This window comes from Arachis hypogaea, chromosome 13, assembly GCF_003086295.3.
Source record: "Arachis hypogaea cultivar Tifrunner chromosome 13, arahy.Tifrunner.gnm2.J5K5, whole genome shotgun sequence".
NCBI classification, from domain to species: Eukaryota; Viridiplantae; Streptophyta; class Magnoliopsida; order Fabales; family Fabaceae; genus Arachis; species Arachis hypogaea.
Window position 1 is genome coordinate 55,013,780 of NC_092048.1, and position 21,993 is coordinate 55,035,772.

A 21,993-nucleotide genomic window follows, 5' to 3' on the forward strand; every position below is an offset into this window, starting at 1 on the left:
CCCATTTGTTCTTAATTTTAGCACATTACAAGCCTAAAGCAAAAAATAATAAATGTCCCTTGTTTGGATCTTTGATTAGCTTACGCTAGTGAAAGTGTTTATCATTTGATTTTGGGAAAGTTGAGAACATTGGGTAGAGATAAAAGGGTATTTTTGTATTTTTGTTGAAAATCATGGGAATCAGGTGCATACTCATGCATTAAATATAAAATCATATGCATTGGTACTTGTATATATACTTTATTGCAAAAAGAAAAAAATATATATATATATATACAAAATAAAGAAAAAAATATATATATAGAAAAAGAAAAAGAAAGAAAAAAAACAATAAAAAGGGGACAAAATGGACCAAGTAAAGCGCAATAAAAATCAATGCATATGTGTGGTAACCAAAAATAGAATGCATGAGTGTGTGAAAAGTGAAGAATGGTAGTTAGGTCTGTTTAGAATTGTATAGGTTGTCGTAGGTTAGGTGGGAAGTTTAAGTCAATCAAAGATTCAAATTTCAAGCTCACTTGACCATATGCATCCTACCTTAACCCTAGCCCTATTACGACCCATGGGAAAGTCCTCATGATATTTGTATACATGCATGAAGTAATTGTTGATTGTTAGATGAAAAACAAATCTTGGAAAGCATGATTAGGGAAGAATTGAGTGAATCAACCCTATACACTTGAGTGCCTAGAGCAGATACACATCCGGTGAGGGTTCGATTGCTCAATTACATGTTTCCACCCATGATCATCTTTTCTTGAAAATTTGTAAAATCTTTCAATGCTTCAATCCAATTGTGGGTTTGCTTTGATTGTTATTGCTTTAGCCCTTGTACTTGTACATGTATTCTTGGAAATTGATTTGTTTTGACCAAGTAGATGTATTCATGTAGATAGATTGCATGTAGGTAGATTGCATATAGATAGGTTGAATGTAGTTAGTTTGCATTGAATAAATGTTGATACCCTTTGCTTCTTTCTTGATTTTAGCATGAGGACATGCTTAGTTTAAGTGTGGGGAGGTTTGATAAACCCAATTTTGTGGTTTATCTTGTGCTTATTTTAGGAGATTTTATCACCTTTTCCCACATTTATTCAATGAAATAGCATGGTTTTGTAATTTTCCCTTAATTTACGCTTAAGTGTAAAAACATGCTTTTTAGGCCCTTAAATTGGTGATTTTAATTCACTTTAATTCCATTTGATGCCTTGATGTGTTTGTTGAGTGATTTCAGGTTCATAAGGCAAGTATTGGATGGAAGAAACGAAGAGATAAGCATACAAAGTGGAGAATATATGAGGAAACAAGGATTTAGAGTACATCAATCCACGCGCACGTGCAGCAGACGCGCATGTGTGGAAGTGAAGTTGCATGGCGACGTGTACGCGTACATGACACGTACACGTGGATAGGAAAATTGCCAAGCGACGCGCACGCGTGACCCACGCGTATGCGTCGATGCTTGCACGTGACTCACTTAAGGGTAACACACTGAGGGCGATTTCTGAGTTGCCCAGGCCCAAATCCAACTTGTTTATGAGGGTATTTGATGCAGAATTGAAGATTGAGCAAATGAGGAGCACTTAGTTGTAGCTTGGCATCATGTAGTTTAGTTTCTAGAGAGAGAAGCTCCCTCTTCTCTCTAGAATTAGGGTTCTTATGCTTATTTCCATCTTAGATCTAGGTTTTTATTGTTGTTCTCATATTGTTCTATTTACAATTTCATGCTTCTACACTTTGATTCTCTTAGTTTTTATATTAATTTTACTTTTATGTCTCTTTTATGTTGATGAATACTCTTGTTGGATTTGGATCTACTTTAATGTAATTTGATTATTAATGTTCTTCTATTGATGATTTGAGTTGTTGATTAACTTTTCTTACAATTGGTAGTTGGTAGATTTATATTTCTTGCTCTTGTTGGTTATGGTTGTTATTAATTCTTGCATTTGATGATGTTTACTTTTATTGCACACTAGATGTTTGATAGAATGTTTCCTCTAGCTTTAGAGTAGACTTTGAGCATTCTTGGCTTGGAAGAGGAAGTAAGGAATCTTGAGTCATGAATACGCAATTTAGATTGGTGATCTAGAGTTGTTAGCTAGTATTGTTTCCATTAACTCTAATCTCTTGCTAATTCACTTAGTGAGTTGATTAGGACATTTGGATTGAGATTAGCTAGTCTTATTAGACTTTCTTCGAGTGTGAAGATAACATGATACCTTCTTCCATCGTCGGGGATGACGTAATGAGATAAATTCTTGTTTATTATTGTGACATGATCAATTAGTCTTATTTGACTTTCTCCCTATGTGAAGATGACATGATACCTTCTTCCATTTGTTGGAGTTGACTAAATAAGATAAATTAATCATTGTATGACTAGGATAGAAAGCCTATATTCTCAAACCTTGCCATGAATGTCTCTCTCTTTATTACTTGCTTTCTTTAGTCACTTGCTTGATTTACTCTTCTTGTCATTTAAATTCTTGTCCTTTTATCAATCAAACCTCTTGTCCCTTCATAGCCAATAATTGACCACTTCATTACAATTCCTTGTGAGACGACCCGGAGTCTAAATACTTAGGTTAATTTTTATTGGGGTTTGTACTCGTGACAAAACTAAAATTTAATTTGATGCAAGAGTTGTTTGTTGGTTTGGAGCTATGCTTACAACGAAGTAACTCTTTTCTATAAGAAGAAAATCTAAACCGACGACGATTCTTGCTATCATCTATCAAGTATCTTGCTTCTCAACTGACCCACTTGTATCTTCAAGTTTTGAATCGAGGACCGATTTTTTGCCATAAAGCTATGAGTGGTCTTGAAGAAGTTAGAAACTATTCTGGCTAAGTCAGAGAGCCTTTGCTGAAGCATCTCCATCTGCTGCTGAGAGGGTTGGAGCTGTTTGTTGTTGAACCTGTTTTAATTGGTTCCACCCTGATCATTCTTGAAGCCTTGTTGAGGCCTCTAGTGATCTCTCCACCCAAAGTTAGGGTGATTCCTCCATCCCTGATTAAAAGTGTTTGCATAGGGATTATTATTGGTATTTCTGGAGGAATTCCCCATGTAATTCACTTCCTCCATGGTGGACGAAGCAATGTCATAGGATACTTTTTGTGTGTTTATAGCTAAAACCTGCATCCCACTTAAGTGTTGAGAGATCATGTTAATCTGCCGGGACATAAGCTTGTTTTCAGCTAAAATGGTGTCCAGTGTGTCCACTTCCATGACCTTTCTTCTGAGTATTTTCAATGTTCACAAGGTTCCTCTGAGACGTGTACATGTATTGGTTGTTGGCAACCATCACAATGAGCTCATGTGCTTCCTCAGACATCTTCTTCATGTGCAGTGATCTACCTACAGAGTGATCCAGTGACATCTTGGCCATTTCAGAGAGGTGACGATCGGATTTCTGATGGTAAAGAATTTCACAAATAAATTCTCATTGCTAGTATAGTTTCTAAACCGACAGAGAATTCTTTCGTACAAAAGTTTTGGTTGTCACTTAAACAAACCCAATAAAAATAATAACTGAAGTATTTAAACCTCGGGTCGTCTCTCAAGGAATTGCAGGGATGAATAGATGGATTCCCCCACTTTATAGCCTCTAATATGTGTTTTATGGGCCAAAAACTGGGTCAAAAACAGCCCAGAAATCGCCCCCAGCGATTTCTGATACATCCAGCACGCGGCAAAGTCACGCGTACGCGTCGTCCACGCGTACGCGTGGATTGAATTTTCTCCAGGTCATGCGTACACGTAATCTACGCGTGCGCGTCACCTATCTTCGGGGCAACTATGGCAAATTATATATCATTGCGAAGCCCCGGATGTTAGCTTTCCAACACAACTGAAACTGCTTCATTTGGATCTCTGTAGCTTAAGTTATGATCGATTGAGTGCAAAGAGGTCAGGGTTGACAGCTTTTCAGTCCCTTCAGCTTCTTGTATTCCTTCCACTTTTGCATGCTTTCTTTCCATCCTCTAAGCCATTCCTGCCCTATAAACCCTGAAATTACTTAACACACATATCAAGGCATCGAATAGTAATAAGAGAGGATTAAACATAGCAAATTTAAGGCCAAAGAAGCATGTTTTCAATCATAGCACAAATTTAGGAAGGAAAATGTAAAACCAGGCAAATTGTATGAGTAAGTGTGCAAAGAATTGATAAAAACCACTCAATTGAACACAAGATAAATCATAAAATCTTGGTTTATCAATCTTCCTACACTTAAACATTAGGATGTCCTCATGCTAAGCTCAAGGAGATAAAAGGAATGAATGGGGGAAAGTAAGATTCATGAGATGCAACCTATATATGAATGCAACTGTATGCTAAGATGTTTCTATCTACTTAGTTAAAAGTAAACAAGTTCTCCAAGACAAACATAAATCTGGTTTCACTAATTGAAATCATGCAATAAGAAGCAAGTAAACTTGTAAGAAGATAGCTCATGAAAGCAGGGAATACAGAATCAAGCATTGAACCCTCACTGGTAGTGTATATGCACTCTAATCTCTCAAGTGTTTAGGGTTGATCACTCTACTCTTCTCTAGTCATGCTTTCTAAAACTTTGTTCTTCATCTAACCAATCAACAAATATTTAATATACACAGGCAAACATCATGAGGTCTTTTCAAGGTTGTAATGGGGCTAAGGTAAGGGTGAGGATATATGTATAGCCAAGTGAGCTAAAATATGAATCTTTGACTAACCTAAGCTCTCACCTAAACACAAACATTCTATATAATTCTAAAATCATGCCTAGCTACCATATTTTCCACTTTTGCATTACATACTCATGCATCAACTTTTATTTAATTTTCTTAATTTCACCACATATGCAATGATCTTTTATCAAACTTAGCATTGGGGGTAATTTTATCCCCTATTTATTTATTTATATTATATTATATATATATATATTTTTTTCTTTTTCTTTTTCTCTCTCTCTTTTTTTTTATAAATATAAAAGTAAATATAACATATCAATGCACATAGATTTTTAATTTTTCTGGTCTCACATGAGTAGGTACCCAAATTTCCAATATTTTGTCAATGAAACACTGTACACTTTTACCAACCCAAGTTTCCACAGTTCCCCACACTTAATTAATACACAATCTCTAACTTAAGCTAACCAAAGATTCCAATAAGGTAATTACTTGTTTTTCCGCTTAAGGCTAGTGATGTGGTAGAATATAGAACAAATAGGGATTAAAAAGCTCAAGGTGGGTAACAAAGGTGATTGAAAGGGTAGGCTATTTGGGATAAGTGAGCTAATAATAAATTATGGCCTCAATCATATGCAAGCATGTAAATACACTAAACAATGGACATATAGAATGGAACAAAATATAGATTGCAGTCATAGATAAGAAAACACACAAGAATAAAATGTTATGGCTAAATAATGTAACCATATAAATAAGCTCAAAATCTCATAGGTTGTGTGTTCTTAGCTCAAAAACCATGTTCCAATTTACAATCTTCAAACAAGTTAACATAAATTTTCAATTCGAATTAGTGAAATTTTTCAAAGATAGGGTAACTAAAAAGAAACACTGTACACTTTTAACCAAGTAGAACATGCATGCAAACACTTATTACTATGCAATCTATCCTATATGACACAAGAAAAGTCAAATTGTTGGTGTTAAGAGAGAAAAATTACCTCCGGAAGTTAGGTACTGACCGACTCCCCACACTTAAAGCTTGGCACCGTCCTCGGTGCCATCAATCAGGAACAAAGGGGGCTGGTAACAGCATCTCCACAGTTGGGGCCTCATGACTCCCGGTGTTGGTAGGTAAGGTGGAGTCCGGAGTGTCTAGATCTTCTTCAGATGGGTAGTTGCCAACAATCAGCTCCTTGAGGTATGTAAATCGGCGCTTGTTACAGCGCTCCATTCGCTTTGCCTGCCGGTGTAGCCGGTCCAACCTCTGAAGTAACTGAAAGAGGAGTGGATTTGTTGAAGGTGCTTGTGCTATTTTTTCCTCTCCTCACCAGTGGTTTGTTAGAGGCTTTCTCTGTACCCTTCTTCGTGGCCATCCTGAAAAGGGAGAAGAGAAAGGGGCATGAATTCAAAGGGATAGAGTAAGGAAGAGGGTAGTACGAGTGATAATCATGCCAAGGTAAAGAAGGATGTCGTTAACACATGGTCGCGACTCCATGCAATTAGGACATCAATGGAAATATAGCATGATAAATTGAGGCAATTAAATGCAAGATGTTTATTGGCATGCTGGCAAAGGCATGAGTAGCATAAGTCAAGCATTAAAGGCCAAAATGTATTATCAGTCGTAACAAACTAACAATAACATTTGTATTGATAATTATATTTAATTAATAAAATATTAAAAGGATTTTGTGAAAAACAGGCATTAGAGTAGAAGGATAGAATAATTAAAAATTCACAATGCCATACGGACTTTTCACAAACACTTGGTATGCATGTAAAATATGTTAAGGAAAGTAAGAACTCCAACATGCATGTAATCCAAAAATTAATATTAATTGTCAAATCACTCTTGATGATATCCACAAGCTCGAGTATAATAATATAAGACCCAAATAAAGTTCCAACACCAACATAAAAAAATGCATGAAGAAAAAGAAAAGAATGAAAAAGAAACCATAAATAACTAAGCATGAAAGAGAAAATTGAAGAAAGAAAAGTAATTAAATGCAATAAGAAGAATGAAGGAATAAAGGAGAAGGGGATGAAAAGTTGGGATGCGACGCGCGTGCGCAAGGCACTCGTGCGCGTGAGAACTGCATTCGCCATGCGACGCGTACGCGTGGGTGGTCTTGGAAGCAAAAGGACGCGCACACGTCAGGGATGCGTACACGTGGATGACCTTGTGCCTCTAGCACAGTTCCAGCGTGGGGATAGCACAACTTTCTGTCCAACATGCTATTTACGCCGATTTCCCTATCCACGCGTGCACGTGCTTGACGCGTACGCGTGGATTTCTCTTGTGGCAGATGACGCGCACGCGTCATAGACGCGTACGCGTGGGTCAAATTATGCGCAGAGCACACAAATCGCACAATAGCGAAATTGCTATCGACGCCCACGCGTGGCCTGCGCGCACGCGTGGTTTGCCCCTTTTTTATGCAGAATGCAAAAATGCAGAATGTAGGTGAATATGCAGAAATTATGAATGAACATTAATAAAAATAAAATAAAATAAGACTAAGAATAAAAAGGAACGATTATACCATGGTGGGTTGTCTCCCACCCATCACTTTTAGTTAAAGTCCTTAAGTTGGACATTTGGTGAGCTCCTTGTCATGGTAGCTTGTGCTTGAACTCATCCCGGAATCTCCACCAATGTTTGCAATTCCAGTAGCCTCTGGGATCCCAAACTAGGCACATAAAGCCTTCAAGCAAGCTAAAGCAAGTGACAAGGTCCAAAGAGTGTTGATTGCTAGACTGAATTCCGGGGTCCCAAACCTTGCTTTTGCACCAGTCTTCTTGTTGACCATCTTTGTTCCAACCGAGCGATAAGCAATTCGAATTCTCACTAAGGTATCCAAACAGCTTCTTAGACCCATACAATTTAGTATTCTTCCAACCATGATAATTCAGCCGTGAGCTTCCTACCACAATGAATCTGGGATTATATTGCCAACCACTAACCATCTCCCTCTTACTCTTAAAGCCACAAAGAGCTCTAAGCTGACCATCTGTCTCAAGTAGCCCATATTCAAGTGGGAAGGTAAAGGTTAAGGATAAGTATTTTACCCACTTGAATGTTGTATTGGATGGTAATGGCTTTGAGGAAGAGGTCTCTAACAACTTTGGCAATGTGATTTCAAGCTCCATTCCCTTGTGCTCTTCCTTGACAACTTCCACCTCTTCAGTTTCAACCTCTTCCTCTTGGTAGCTTTCTTCCAATTCAAACTCTTCTTCATGGCTTACCAAGGGCATGGGGGGTTGTTCTTCTTTTTCTTTAATCTCCATCTCTTGATCAAACTCTTCAAAGTCTTCAACCAGGATATGCTTTGGAGGTTGTACACCCTTCTCAACATCAACATCAAACATCTTGGAAGGAGGCTCTATGACTGGACTTTCCCATGGAGGTTCAGCATCTCCTAAGTCTACAACCTCTTCTTCCTCTTCAATAATTGCTGCTTTGTCCAGTTGTTTTAGTATAAAATCATACTCCTCCTTGATGATTTCCTTTCCATGACAACTCCCTTCAACTACTCTTTCATCTACAAGGGTCTCTCCTACCTCTACATTTTGGGCCTCTTCTTGCTCTAAGACAAAATCAGACTCCTCCTTGATGTCTTCCTTCACTAATTCTTCAACCACTCCTTCGACTTCAAGGGTCTCCACTACCTCCACCTGTAGGAACTCCTCTAACTTCTTATGAAGTATGAATTCGCGAAGATGATCCCTTTTCTCTTGTTTCTTGTTAATAGCATAGCTGGGATCATCTTGCTCTTGGATTGATGGATGTGGGTGCTCTTCATGAAGGGTGGTGATGGGATGGGAAGATTATTATGTGGTTAAAAAGGAAGCGCACTAGAGTTTGAGGGTTGAATATTGGAGGTGGAGGGTTGGTCTCTACGGGATATAAGATTTTGGATTTTAGAGGTGAGACCAATGAGATTAGAGATAAGTGTGTTGTTATGCAATGGAGGTTGGGGTGGATAGGAGGGTTCATTTGTTGGGAGAAAGGGCTCATAATACGGAGGTGGTTCTTCTTGATAAGGATATAGAGATGGTGTGTATTGAGGTGTTGGTTCTTGAGAGTAATTGTGTTGGGATTGGGGTGGTTCTAAGTATGGCTTATAAGGTTCTTGGCATGGTGGGTAAGAATTAGGGTCATATGGGGTGTTTGGTGGTAAGGGGCTTGTTGGTATGGTGGTTCAAAGTTATGTTGAGGAGGGGGTTCATAGGCATATGGTGGGGCTTGTTGGTAACTACAACGGGGTCCACCATGTTCATCATCTTGATATACACCCTGGAATGGCTCTTGACCATAGTAATTTGGTGGAGGTTAGTTGTCACGAAAAGGTCCACCATAACTATTGTCTTGGTATGCATTATATAATGGTTGTTGGTTATAGCGCATTGGAGGGGGTTGTTGCCAAGAGGGTTGATCAAATCCTTGTGCCTCCTCCCATCTTTGATTCTTCCAATCTTGATGCCTGTTCTCATTATAGCTTCCATTCCTTACAACAACATTGGAACCAAACTTAAAGCCAGAGGGGTGAGAATTCATAGTAGCAAGTAAAAATAAAAACTAATAAAAATTAAAGAAAATAAACTTCTAAAACTAGAAACACTAACAAAGAAACGAAAAAGCAAATATTTACAATAACCAACAATAAGACACACGTTTGTAACTCCCCGGCAATGGCGCCATTTTGACGAACGGATTTCCTGATGGTAAGAATTTCACAAATAAATTCTTGTTGCTAGTATAGTTTCTAAATCAACAGAGAATTCTTTCGTACAAAAGTTTTGGTTGTCACTTAAACAAACCCAATAAAAATAATAACCGAAGTATTTAAACCTTGGGTCATCTCTCAAGGAATTGCAGGGAGGTGTGTTTATTATTGGTTATTGAATATTATCTTTTTGGGGTTTTTGAATAAGGAACAAGAAAAATAAATTGCAAGAATTAAATTAATAACTAATAAAGCTCTTAGCAAGGTATGAAAACTGGACGTCCTATCCTAGTTATCCTTATCAATTGTGATGAGAATTTTTTGTTGCTCCCACTTAGTTAACCCTTACTAAATAAAGGAAAGTCAAGTGGACTAATCAATTTGATTCCTCAAGTCCTAGTCAACTCCTAAGGAAAGACTAGCTTTAGAGGGATCCAAATCAACCAGCAAACTTCAAATATTAATCAACAAAGGAGTTTGATAACTCAAGAGTCTCCAATTACTCAACCAAAGTTAAGAATGTAAAAAGCTAAATTAAAATCATAAATATGAAATACCTCAAATTGCATTAAATAAATAAAATCAAATCTAACATGGAGTTCATAAATCAAAGTAGCAACATAAAGTGATCAATAAAGGGAATAAATAAACTGGAATGCTTAGAATAAATAAAAGTAGAAGAGAAACAAAATTAAAGGAACATTGAACCTGGAATTGAGAAGAAGTAATCCTAAAACTAAGAGAAATCCTAAATCCTAAAACCTAAATTGTGAATAATGAAAAGTGTATGAAAGTTGTGTCAATGAATGGATGGATTCTCCCACTTTATAGCCTCTAATCTATATTTTCTAGGCCAAAAACTGGGTCAAAAATAGCCCAGAAATCACGCCCAGCGATTTCTGATATGTCCAGCACGCGGCAAAGTCACGCGTACGCGTTGTCCACGCGTATGCGTGGATTGAATTTTCTCCAGGTCACGCGTACGCATGATCCACGCGTGCGCGTCGCCTATCTTCAGGGCAGCTATGGCAAATTATATATCGTTGCGAAGCCCCGGATGTTAGCTTTCCAACGCAACTGAAACTGCCTCATTTGGACCTCTGTAGCTCAAGTTATGATCGATTGAGTGTGAAGAGGTCAGGGCTGACAGCTTTTCAGTTCCTTCAGCTTCTTGTATTTCTTCCACTTTTGCATGCTTTCTTTCCATCCTCTAAGCCATTCCTGCCCTATAAATCCTGAAATTACTTAACACACATATCAAGGCATCGAATGGTAATAAGAGAGGATTAAACATAGCAAATTTAAGGCCAAAGAAGCATGTTTTCAATCATAGCACAAATTTAGGAAGGAAAATGTAAAACCATGCAAATTATATGAGTAAGTGTGCAAAGAATTGATAAAAACCACTCAATTGAGCACAAGATAAACCATAAAATAGTGGTTTATCAAGAGGCCATCATAAAAGATCTCTAGCATGGTCCAGTATGAGATCATGTCGGAAGGGCATCACCTGATCAGCTGCTTGTACCTCTCCCAGGCCTCATAGAAGGATTCTCTCTCTTTCTGTCTGAATGTCTGGTGTTCCACTCTAAGCTTACTCAACTTCTGGGGTAGAAAGAATTTGGCCAAAAATTCGGTGACCACGTTGTCCCATGTGTCCAGGCTCTCCTTAGGTTGATAATCCAGCCATAGCTTTGCTCTATCCCTTACAACAAAAGGAAAGATCATGAGCTTGTAAACCTCGGGGTTCACTCCATTTGTCTTGACCGTATCACAGATCTGCATAAAATCATATATAAACTTGTTGGGGTCCTCCTGCGGGAGTCCATGAAACTGAAAATTCTGTTACACCAGAGTGACCTGTTGAGGCTTGAGCTCAAAATTGTTGGCACCAATGGCAGGGACTGATATGCTGCGCCCATAGAAGTCAGCAGTGGGTGCAGTGTATGAGCCAGGCACTTTCCTAGCGTGCTCCTCAGCGTTCGGATTTCCTCTAGCCATATTGGTCTCTTCAGCTTCCTTCTCAAAACTTTTCGTGAGATTCTCTCCGGTTTTGCAAGCTTTAGCTTGTTGCAAATGCCGCCTTAAGCTCCTCTCAGGTTCAGGATCAGGATCAAGAAGGGGTTCTTTATCCCTATTCTTGCTCATAAACAACAAGAAACAAAGAAGAGGTGGAAATCTCTATTTCAGAGTATAGAGGACTTCCAGTGTGGTATCCTAATAAAGAAATAAAGTAAGATAAAGTAAAGAATTAACAAAAAGATTAAAAAATTAAGATAGAAGATTTAGCTTAAGAATTTTCGAAAATTAGAAAGAAAGGGATTCAAAAGTTTTTTAATTTCAAAAAGAAAGAAAAAGAAAAATTAAAAAAACACCAAACTCAAAAATGGAATAAAACAAGATAAAGTAAACAATTGACTAAGAAAGATTTGAAAATATAGATGGAATATTTAATTTGAAAATTTTTTAAAATTTAGAAAGAAAAGGTTTTAAAAATTTTTGAAATTCAAAAAAAAGAGAAAAAAATTAAAGAAACACCAACCTTAAAATTTGAAAATAACTAACACAAAATTCAAAAATCAAGGAGAAGATAAATAAGATAAAGATCAAAAATCAAGAAAAATAAACTAGATATGATTCAAAAATCAAAAAGAAAGATAAATATAAGATAACTAGAACAAAATTCAAAAATCAAGGAAAAGATAAATAAGACAAAGATTGAAAATCAAGAAAGATAACAAGATAATATTTGAAAATTAAAAAGAAAATTAATTAAACCAGAAAAATCACTAAAGAGACACTAAACTTAAAATTTGAATTTAAATAAAAAGAAGATAACAAAAGTTCAAAAGAAAAAAAGGATAAGATAAACAAGATAAAAACCGAAAATTCAAGATAACAAACAAGATAAAAAGAAACACAAAACTTAAAATTTGAAATCAAATAAAATTAAGATAGCCAAAACAAAAGAAAAACATTTCAAAATTAAGGGAAAGATTAAATAAGATAACAATCGAAAATTAAGAAAAATGAATAAGCAAGATTTTGAAAATCAAAAGAAAGATAATTAAATAAAAACTAATAAAAATACTTAATCTAAGCAACAAGACAACCTGTAGTTGTCAATCACGAACAATCTCCGGCAACGGCGCTAAAAACTTGGTGCGTGAAACTAGAACTCGCACAACTTTACCGGCAAGTGCACCGGGTCATCCATGTAATACCTCAGGTGAGTGAGGGTCGATCCCACGAGGATTGTTGGATTGAGCAATCAATAGTTATCTTGCTGGGATTAGTCAGGTAAACAGTGAAAGATGGTTGTTGGTGTAAAACGCATAAGTAGTAAAAAGCAAATAAATAAAGCAATTAAACAGAATTGGAGTAAAACAATGATGAGAAAACAGTTAAGGTCTCGAAGATGTTTATTTTTCTGGATTAAAACGTGTCACTAACTATTTTAACAATGGGTGATTCATTCTATGGCAAATCATAAGTGATTAAAACCTAATCTCTTAGCGATTTAATCTCCTCTAATCCTACTAAAACGCCACAGACAAGGTTATTAATTCAGATCAGAGGGTGAAGTTCAAAAAACTAGTTTGGGGCCACAAAATTCTCAATTACCCAAAGCTAACAGGATTTTATGTCACATATCCGGTTAGTTCACATAATTAGCAGTTTAGGAGGAGTGCTTTCAAGATGTAGCTCAAGTGAGATAGCTCTCTCGAGAATCACAAGAGCTCATGTAGAGTAAGGGTTATACTCTTGTTCCACCCAAATTCATAAGATTAAGAATGAAAACAACACCTTAGAATAATTGAATCAAACATTAATTAAAATAGAAGAATAATAGTTCTAATCCATAGAAATAAATAGAGCTCCTAACCTTAACCAGGAGGTTTAGTTGCTCATAACTTTACAAAGAAAAATAGGTTTCTGAAAAAGATGTGGAAACAGAAGGATTCCAAAACCTAGGTGGTCTCCTCCTTAAATACTAACTTAATAATAAATGCTAAACTTAAAAGATATTATTTTAAAAAATTACAAAGATAAAATAAGATAAGCTTAAGAAGTGCTAAATCTTCTTTGGAGGCCCAATAGATGTGAAACGGACAGCAAGCTGGCGTTCAACGCCAGGATTGGGCGTTGAATTCCCAAAGAGGAGTGTGCGCTTCTAACTCTAGCCCCGTTGCTGGCGTTGAACGCCAGGTTGGGTGTTCAGCGCCCAAGGAAGAGCTGACAGCTTTTTCGTTTCTTGCTCCAGACTTTTTCAAACTGATCCGAATTTTACCTAAATCTATAAAAACACAAGAAAAACTCAAAGTAATATCCAAAAGTGAATTTTTCACTAAAATATACTAAAACTTAATAAAATCTAACTAAAAACAATATAAAAACAACTTGAAAAGGGGTATAAGATGCTCACGCATCAATCATATAACAAATTCCTAAGCCATTCTATTTTCTTACAACGACTGATAATGCTACAAACTCATCCTCCATAGTAAAATGTGAAATACACATTTCTTTTTTTGAGGTCCAGCTGATTGCTCCACCACCATGGTGAAAATCATCCTGATGTAGATTTATATTACTAAGATTTGCAATGCAACTTAAGTTGGAATAACCTTCCAAAACTACGAAATAATCACTATAATATAATCCAAAATTTATTGTTTTCTTGAGATAACTAACAAGAACTCTTGTTATGACTTTTCAATGTTAGTTGTTGCTAGGTTTCCTATAAGCCTTAATAATTTGTACACAACAAATGCGATATAAGGCCTAGCTTAATGCATCGCATACATAAATTTTTTTTCTAACACTAGCATATTTAAATTGTGCTATAGGTCTTCTCGTATTTTTTCTAATTTAAAATTAGGATCATAGGGTGAATTTTATTCATTAATCATGAGATGATCAAATTTTTTCAAGAAGCATTATTTGATAATATTGAACTCATTTCATCATTTGTTATTTCTTTTCAAAAATTAAAGTCTCTAGAAGTCATGGCCTCTTTGAATATTTGAGAATTTTTTTCTAAGTTCAACACAATAGAAATCTTATTTGTTATATAATCTCTAGTTCCTTCTACCAAAAAAGATAGCTTAAGAAGAAACAAAATTTGGGCCCAAGTCATTTTTTTCTCACCCTCAATCCTTTTTTTTTTTGGTATGATCAATTTTTTGTCACTTAAACATTTATTATTTTGATCATTTATTTGTTGGGAGGCGTTATCATTCTTTTTTAGAATATTCTGAGTTAGAAATTAAATTATAAATAATTTTTTTTAATAAATTTTACTTCTCTTGATTCAACAACTACTTTATATACTAAGTCTAATATTTTATATTCTTTAAAATTTTGAACATATCTTGTGAAAGTGTCTTTTATGACTCTTGGCCCTCAACTTGGTTCTCTTTTGATCAAGAACTCAATCAAAGGCTAACCACCCTCCACACTTTCAAATAATTCAAGTTAGGTTTTCTTCTTTTATTTCTATATTTCATAAGAAGAAACTTTTTTATGTCTTAATGGTATGCTGTCAATAATGCCTCACTCTATAAATTATAAGACAACTTTGTATTTAGTAACATTGAATTAACCATATCAACTAAAGTACGATTTTTTCTTTCCACTAAACTATTTTGTTGTGTGGTATATGGAGCAGAAGAATCATGCACAATACCATGTAATTTCTTAGAAAATATTTTTTGCCTTTATCACTACGAAGAACTTTTATTTTTTTATCATGCATATTCTCTACTTCCATTTTATATTTCTTAAACATTTCAAATGCTTCATCTTTATTTCTAAATAAATACACATATATGTAAATCTAAAACAATCATAAATAAAGGTTGTAAAATACATTTTTTCTCCTCTAGTAATACTGCTATTTAATTCACAAATATCACTATGACTTAATTATAATAAATGTGTATTTCTTTTAACTTTAAAAAAAAGATTTTTTAGTAATTTTGAATTGTATCTAAATATCACATGTCTTATTAAAATTCTTGTATCTAAAATTAATATAATTATTTTTATACATATATTTAATTGATTTGTAATTTGATTGTGCTAATCTACAGTGTTATAAATCACAAGAATCAATATTATACAAAAAAAATTCACTTTATTATCCATATTAAATTTGAACATGCTTTCAGTATAATATCTATTTTCTATGAATATATTATATAATCATATATTATATTTTCTAATTAATATATATAATCTAAAATATTTAATTAAATATTAATTTTAAATCTATTTATTTTTATTTTTATTTTATTTTCACTCTTTCTTAAATTATTTTTTTAATTATACAAAATTATTAAAATAAATATTTAATTTTATTAACATTAAAATTTGTTAAAAATCTATAACAAAAAAATTTTTTTAGTTTAATATTTAACAAATTTATAAATAATAAAATTTAATAATTTAATATTTAGTAATTTTAATGTTTATTTTAATAATTTTGTACAATTAAAAAAATCAAGTACATTTATTAAATCTAATTTCTTTTCAGATATTAAGTTTAATTCCACAGTTCTTTGACCATAAATTTTAGCTGAGTTATCATTGTCCAACAAGATCTCTCTGTTGTTCACTTCTTCAGATATTTTATAACCATTCAAGTGATTTCTCATGTGTTGTCATGTTGAATTTTGTAACCATGTCAATATGTATATTTTATATTTTTTTTTGCGCCATAGTAATAACTAGGTCATTTTCTTTCACTAAGTTAGCATTTGGTACTTTTTTTTTTAAAAGTCTACATTCTTTAATATAATGTCCTTTTTTGGGATAATGATCACACTCTCTTTGTCTCTTCTTATCTTGCTTTGGATTTTTTGAGAACTTTCTTTTCTTCTTATTGGTTTTGTTTTCACCAATATGATTCACTTAGAACTTTCAGAAAGATATACAACATCATGTTTTCGAGTTTCTTTCTTTTCACGCATATGCCTTAGTAATTTCTCAATTGTGAAGTTCTCACCAAGATGTAAAAATTTTCTCTATAATCATTTCAAGATGAAGATAATTTTAAAATAATTGCTCCAATTTGTAATGATTTAGATATCACTACTTGTAGATTACGAAATCTACTTACCAGGATTTTTAATTTATAAATTTGATCTATAACAGGCATAGTATTAACTATGATAAATTCAAAATACTTTAATATAATGAACTTATCTATTTCATGTAGCTCAATGTTGTACTTTTCTTTCGAATTCCAAATCTTTCATCGTGATTCAATTGACATGTAGAGATCATAGAATCCATCGGATTAAGTATTGAGATTGCTTTTTCGATTGAGTGATGCAATCTCTAGTAGTTTTTTTTAGCATTTTATTTTAATAAATATTAGTAGTTCTCTTAAGTAAATTGAGGTTTTCACAGCAAATCTATTTTATTTGGTGTTGTCTTAAAGTTGTTGTGTGTTCAAGATATTTTTAAGGAAATTCAGACAATGAGAAGAAAATCCAGAAGCAATTAGGGAAGGCGGCACCTAACGCCCACACATTGACACCGAGCGCCCAGGAGAGACAAAAGAGGGGTGCCCAGCACCCACGCAGTGACACTCAGTACCTTCCTCTAGCGCCTAATGCCACTTCCACATTCCCAAGTGCCCAAGAGTTTCTTCACGTCTAGGTCACCAAAGCCAAGCACCCAACCTTGACACCTAACGCCTTTGAAGAAGAACAAAGCAATAACCACAATTGGCGCTCAGTGCCTATGATCAGAAACACATCAAAAAGCGCTGGCGCCTAGCGCCACGGGCCAGCGCCCATCGCCTGTCCATTCATTCAAGGCCCAGTATTCTTTCAGCAAAAATAGCATGGTCATTTGACACGACCCACACACTAAAAATTTATCAAGATTTGATTTCAGTTAATTTAAATTAGAAAGATTATGTTTAGTTTATTTTATTTTTCTAGGAAAGATAAGATTTGGTTTAGTTTTAAATTTAAAAATTAGGTTAGGATATATGATATAAATAAGCTAGAAAAGAGAGGTTTTAGTATACGGTAGTCATCAGCGTATTTTCATCTTTTGTTTTTGTTTATTTTTATGACTCACTAATTCCTTTGTGTTAGGCTTAGGAGTTCTGTTTAGTTTTATGGATTGATAATGATTGGTTTTTTATCTTTATTAATGCATTGATACTTTCAAGAACTTGGGTTTTATTTTATTCTAAATGATTAGAGGTATTGAAAAATATTTATAGTCTGTTTTGGATTCCTTTATTATATTGGGAAAGCTATTATTGGGACTAGTTTGAAACTCATTCTCGTAAGGTTTCAATTGTTTAGGAATAGCTTTGAATGTATATTATATTAAATCAGAATTGTACTTTAACCCTCTTATTGCAAACTAATTGATCACACTACAAGAAAAATGGCGATTAGCTACCACAAAAATAGTCGTTAAATTATTGATAATCTGATGCAAAATATAATTTGTGACGGATTAGCTGCTGCCTAGCAACTATATTAGCTGCTGCCTAGCAACTAATGCTTTCCTCGCTAATTACAAGTCGCAGATCAATGAGGCAAACACAACAGTCGCTAATTCATCGGAAATTCTTTTAGCTACCGAATATAGTTACAAATCCATCACTAAAGTAAAAGCTAATTCCATAGAAGGAATAGACAAAACGGTAGTCGTTAATTGGCAACAAACTCTACTGTAGTAGACTCATCGCTAAATCCAAGTTAACTTCGTAGACGAAATGGAATGCTTAGTTGATGCTAATTAGAGAGAAATTTTTTCGAACCTAACTCGTCGCAAGTTGTCCGCTAATATGATCGCAAATCTATCATATTTTGTAGCAAATCTATAGCTAATCTTTAAAAATCCTTAATCAAATTTGTAGGTATTTTGTCACTAAACCAAAGCTATTCTAAATGAGAAAGCAAAATTACAAAGTAGTCGCTAATTTTCTAGAAAATAATATGTAGTCAATTAGTTGCAACACTATCGCAAATGTCATCACAAATTCCTTTTAAACGTAACAAATCGATAAGTATCTCATAAATATTTCAGTCGCAATGGAGTCTTTAATTTGTCACCATCATCAATAACGAGTATATCGCTAATGTTTTCCGAAATATTAGTTAGAATACCAATTTTGTTGCTATACTAAAATAAATCTCATATTATTTTTTTATTTTAGTTATTGAACTAAAATTATAACACATAAAAATAAAATTAGTTCATTAAAATTATACATATTTAAAAAATTTAAAATCATGTTTAAAGAAATTAGGTATTAAAACTTAACCTAATAATAACCAAGCCTTTGGGTTTGATCAAATGATATTCTATCTATTTAATAGATCTAAAAAACATGACTTAATTAGTAAACTAACAAAGAAAAAAGTTCAATCACAATATCATATAATAGTAAGTATTCACTCACTTCTGTAGAGATGTATCAATTTGGCTGCACAAATGTGATCATGTTTCTATAAAATTTATTATACATTACACATTTTTAAAAAATAAAAAATACAAACAATACCTAAGACTTGGCATATCAATTGCATAAAGAACATGTCTACCAGTTCTACCTTTAGTTTCACCAATGTTATTACTTATACTGTGATTAAACTGCAAAAATATCAAAAAAAGTAATATCAGTAAATAACATCCTAGAGAAAGGCTAATTAAAGAAAGACTCCAAATACATCTTAGAGTAATTACCTAACACCAATAATGTCACGAAATTCATCATCCATGCTTCGAAGCATATCGTTGTGAAAATCATGTCAGGGGAAGCTCAAGAATATGGCAATACTGTTCCCACTCTTTTTCCTTTTTAATCAGATTTTGGATATACTTTGACTGTATCATAAAATTTGCAGGATGATGATTAGTAATGTCAGTTGGCATTAAACTGAATTCTTTTTTTGTTGACAAATAATAATAATAATAATAATAATAATAATAATAATAATAATAATAACTAACAAAATTATAACACAAAAAATTAATTTTAACCATAAAACAAGAAGCAACTTTAAGTATTAAAACAAAGTGCTGATTACGAATCAACCTGCTTTAGAAAAGGGATGCATGTCATTGTGACAATTCAACTATCAATACCATATGGAATGTTAAAAAGGGCTGCATGTCATTGTGACAATTCAACTATCAATACCATAAGAAAAGGAAACAAACTATATTTATTAATCTTAAATATAGAGCTTCATATGCTACTTGCCTATTTGATATATATATAATTTTAGGTTATGTTGTTATATCTTTTATAAATTGGTCTTTTCTTGTGCCAATGTATCTATCTTCAATGTTATATTCATAATTCAAGCCACGAAACAAAGGGGATTTGAGAAGTAAAATTTGGCAAAAGATTATGTTGCATGAAGTATTGAAATTCTACATGCTGAAAATTAGTCCACAAAAATGATTTAATAGAACAAAAATCACGTCATTCTAAAAATAATTACCATACTCTTCTCTCTTCGCAATCTTGTATCAATGGGCGGGCAACTTTCTCTTTCATTTTGTCATAGACTCCATTATAATTAAATACAATTGGATCATCTTCCAAGGCTTTCTTTTGTGGCTCCTCAACCTTTAAGTTTAACAAACAACACCCACACCCACAAGGATGTGAGATTATATTTACTTAAACAAATAAACTAAAAAATATAATAACCATGTAATTCACATGTTCTATTATACTTGAGAAGCATCAACTTACGTCCTTAAAAGTCTTTTTCTTGCTAGTTTGGAGAGCGATTTCTCTCTTGACATCATTCTCTTCATCATTATTGAATCCAAAAGGTGATGCAAGGAGGGGCCTTTTTGGCTGCTGCTTCTGTTTTACTGGCCTAAGGTTTAAGTCGTGCTTGCTCATTCACCTACCTTATTTGCCTCTATTTGAACAAAGTAAAGAAAACACTCTTTTTATGAATCCAAATTAATTTGTATCAATCTGTAAGGCTTTAATCACCACAATTTACACGAAAAAATATTTTTAAAAAAGAAAAGCAATTGATATTACTCGAAGAACAAATAAAGACAAGTTCCTGTAGCTATCAAAGTCAAGTAAGACGAAGAGGTCAATCAACAATGGAAAATGGAATCATTGACAACCAAAAAGATTGAAGAATGAAACAGATGAAGTAGTGTATAGTGTATAACAATGCTTCTACACAAGTGTAGCATGCAATCACTAATTTTCTGTTAACTAATTTAAAGGGATATTAAGCATAACAAATGGGAATAGAAACATATAAAGATGGGAAATAACAGGAAGGCAACGAGCCAATTGCAGTACAGTTCACCTTACTTGTCAATCCTTAGTATGAATAACTATAATACTTGAACAAGATGACGCAGCGAACAGTGCAATATTGTTTGTGCTTGAGGAGAGGGCCCAAAACATAGAAATTCTAAAGTAGATGAAAATGACATTCTCTAAGAAACACCAACTACTACACCAGCATTTGAAAGAAGTCCTAGAGGATATACTTTCACGATCAAACTCCAGCTCGGGATCCAACTAAAATATTGAGTCCGAAATCAGCAAATTTAACTGATTCCAGAATAAAGGAATGGTTGAATTTTTTCAATAGCTAGAAGTATTGTTTATCTTGATAGTAAATATATTTAGCAAATATACTTAAGTTGATGAGAGTATCTTTCAATAAACATAAGTAGAAAGAAACAGAACAAAACAACACAACTTCCTAACCAAGTGAATAGCAGCCATTAGAACAGTAGTGAAGATTAAAAAAATTAAAATTAAGAACAAAAATAATAGAACCAATAAATTAAAATCAATAACAATTAATAAATTCAAAATAAAAATAATAGTAGCAGCAGCCAATAGTGATGAACAATAAATTAAAAATCAACAACAAAAATTAGCAACAGTGAAGAACAACAAATTAAGAACAAAAAATCAAGAACAACAAACAATAGCAAGAAACCAAGAACAACAAATAAATAGCAGTGAAGAACAACAAACCATAGCAAGAACAGAGATAATCAAGAAACAAAACACAATAGCAAGAACAGAGAAATCAAAAAGCAAAAATAGCAAGAGACTGAATCCGAAATTGAAGAACCAACCTGACTCATAGGCTCCATTCTTGATGAGTTGATGTTGGAGTGGTAGACTGCAAGGAGGACGATGGAGAGAGAGAGAGAGAGAGAGAGAGAGAGAGAGGCACTACGAGAATGACAACGTACTACACTGTTGCCGAAGAGTTACTGCGGCATGTGTGGAGTCGTAAAGGACAATGGCCTGTTGCTGGCCTTGCCGAGGAGGACGACAAAGACAGAAAGCCGCTACAAGAAAGGGAGAGGAAGAGGATAGGGTCGCAGGACGCAAGCCAGGGTTAGTGCTATCCGACAGCGACGATGGCGGAGCAGTGAGAGGACGATAGGGGATGCTGAGTCTCTGACTGTGGGTATGGGAGTCTGACGCAAAAAGTATTGAAGAGACAATATCAATGAGGGTTAGATCATTTGGAGTTGTTTCAAATAATAATTTTTATTTGTCTTTCTCTTTTTATGACGATGACTACAAT

At 34.1% G+C, this 21,993-nt stretch overlaps 1 long non-coding RNA gene across 2 annotated transcripts; it reads right to left on the reverse strand.

The window, feature by feature from the left end:
* Positions 1–18,809: 18,809 nt before the first annotated feature.
* LOC112735926 (uncharacterized) lies at positions 18,810–21,987 on the reverse strand. 2 transcript variants are annotated; one of them, XR_003168623.3, is made up of 5 exons: positions 21,533–21,987; positions 20,157–20,331; positions 19,900–20,027; positions 19,136–19,276; positions 18,810–19,042 (listed from the first exon to the last, which is right to left on the reverse strand). It is a non-coding gene; the product is annotated as an uncharacterized lncRNA (long non-coding RNA). The 2 variants fall into 2 exon arrangements; XR_011870397.1 differs by having other exon boundaries at positions 19,905–20,027; positions 21,533–21,944.
* Between the last annotated feature and the right edge of the window lie 6 nt (positions 21,988–21,993).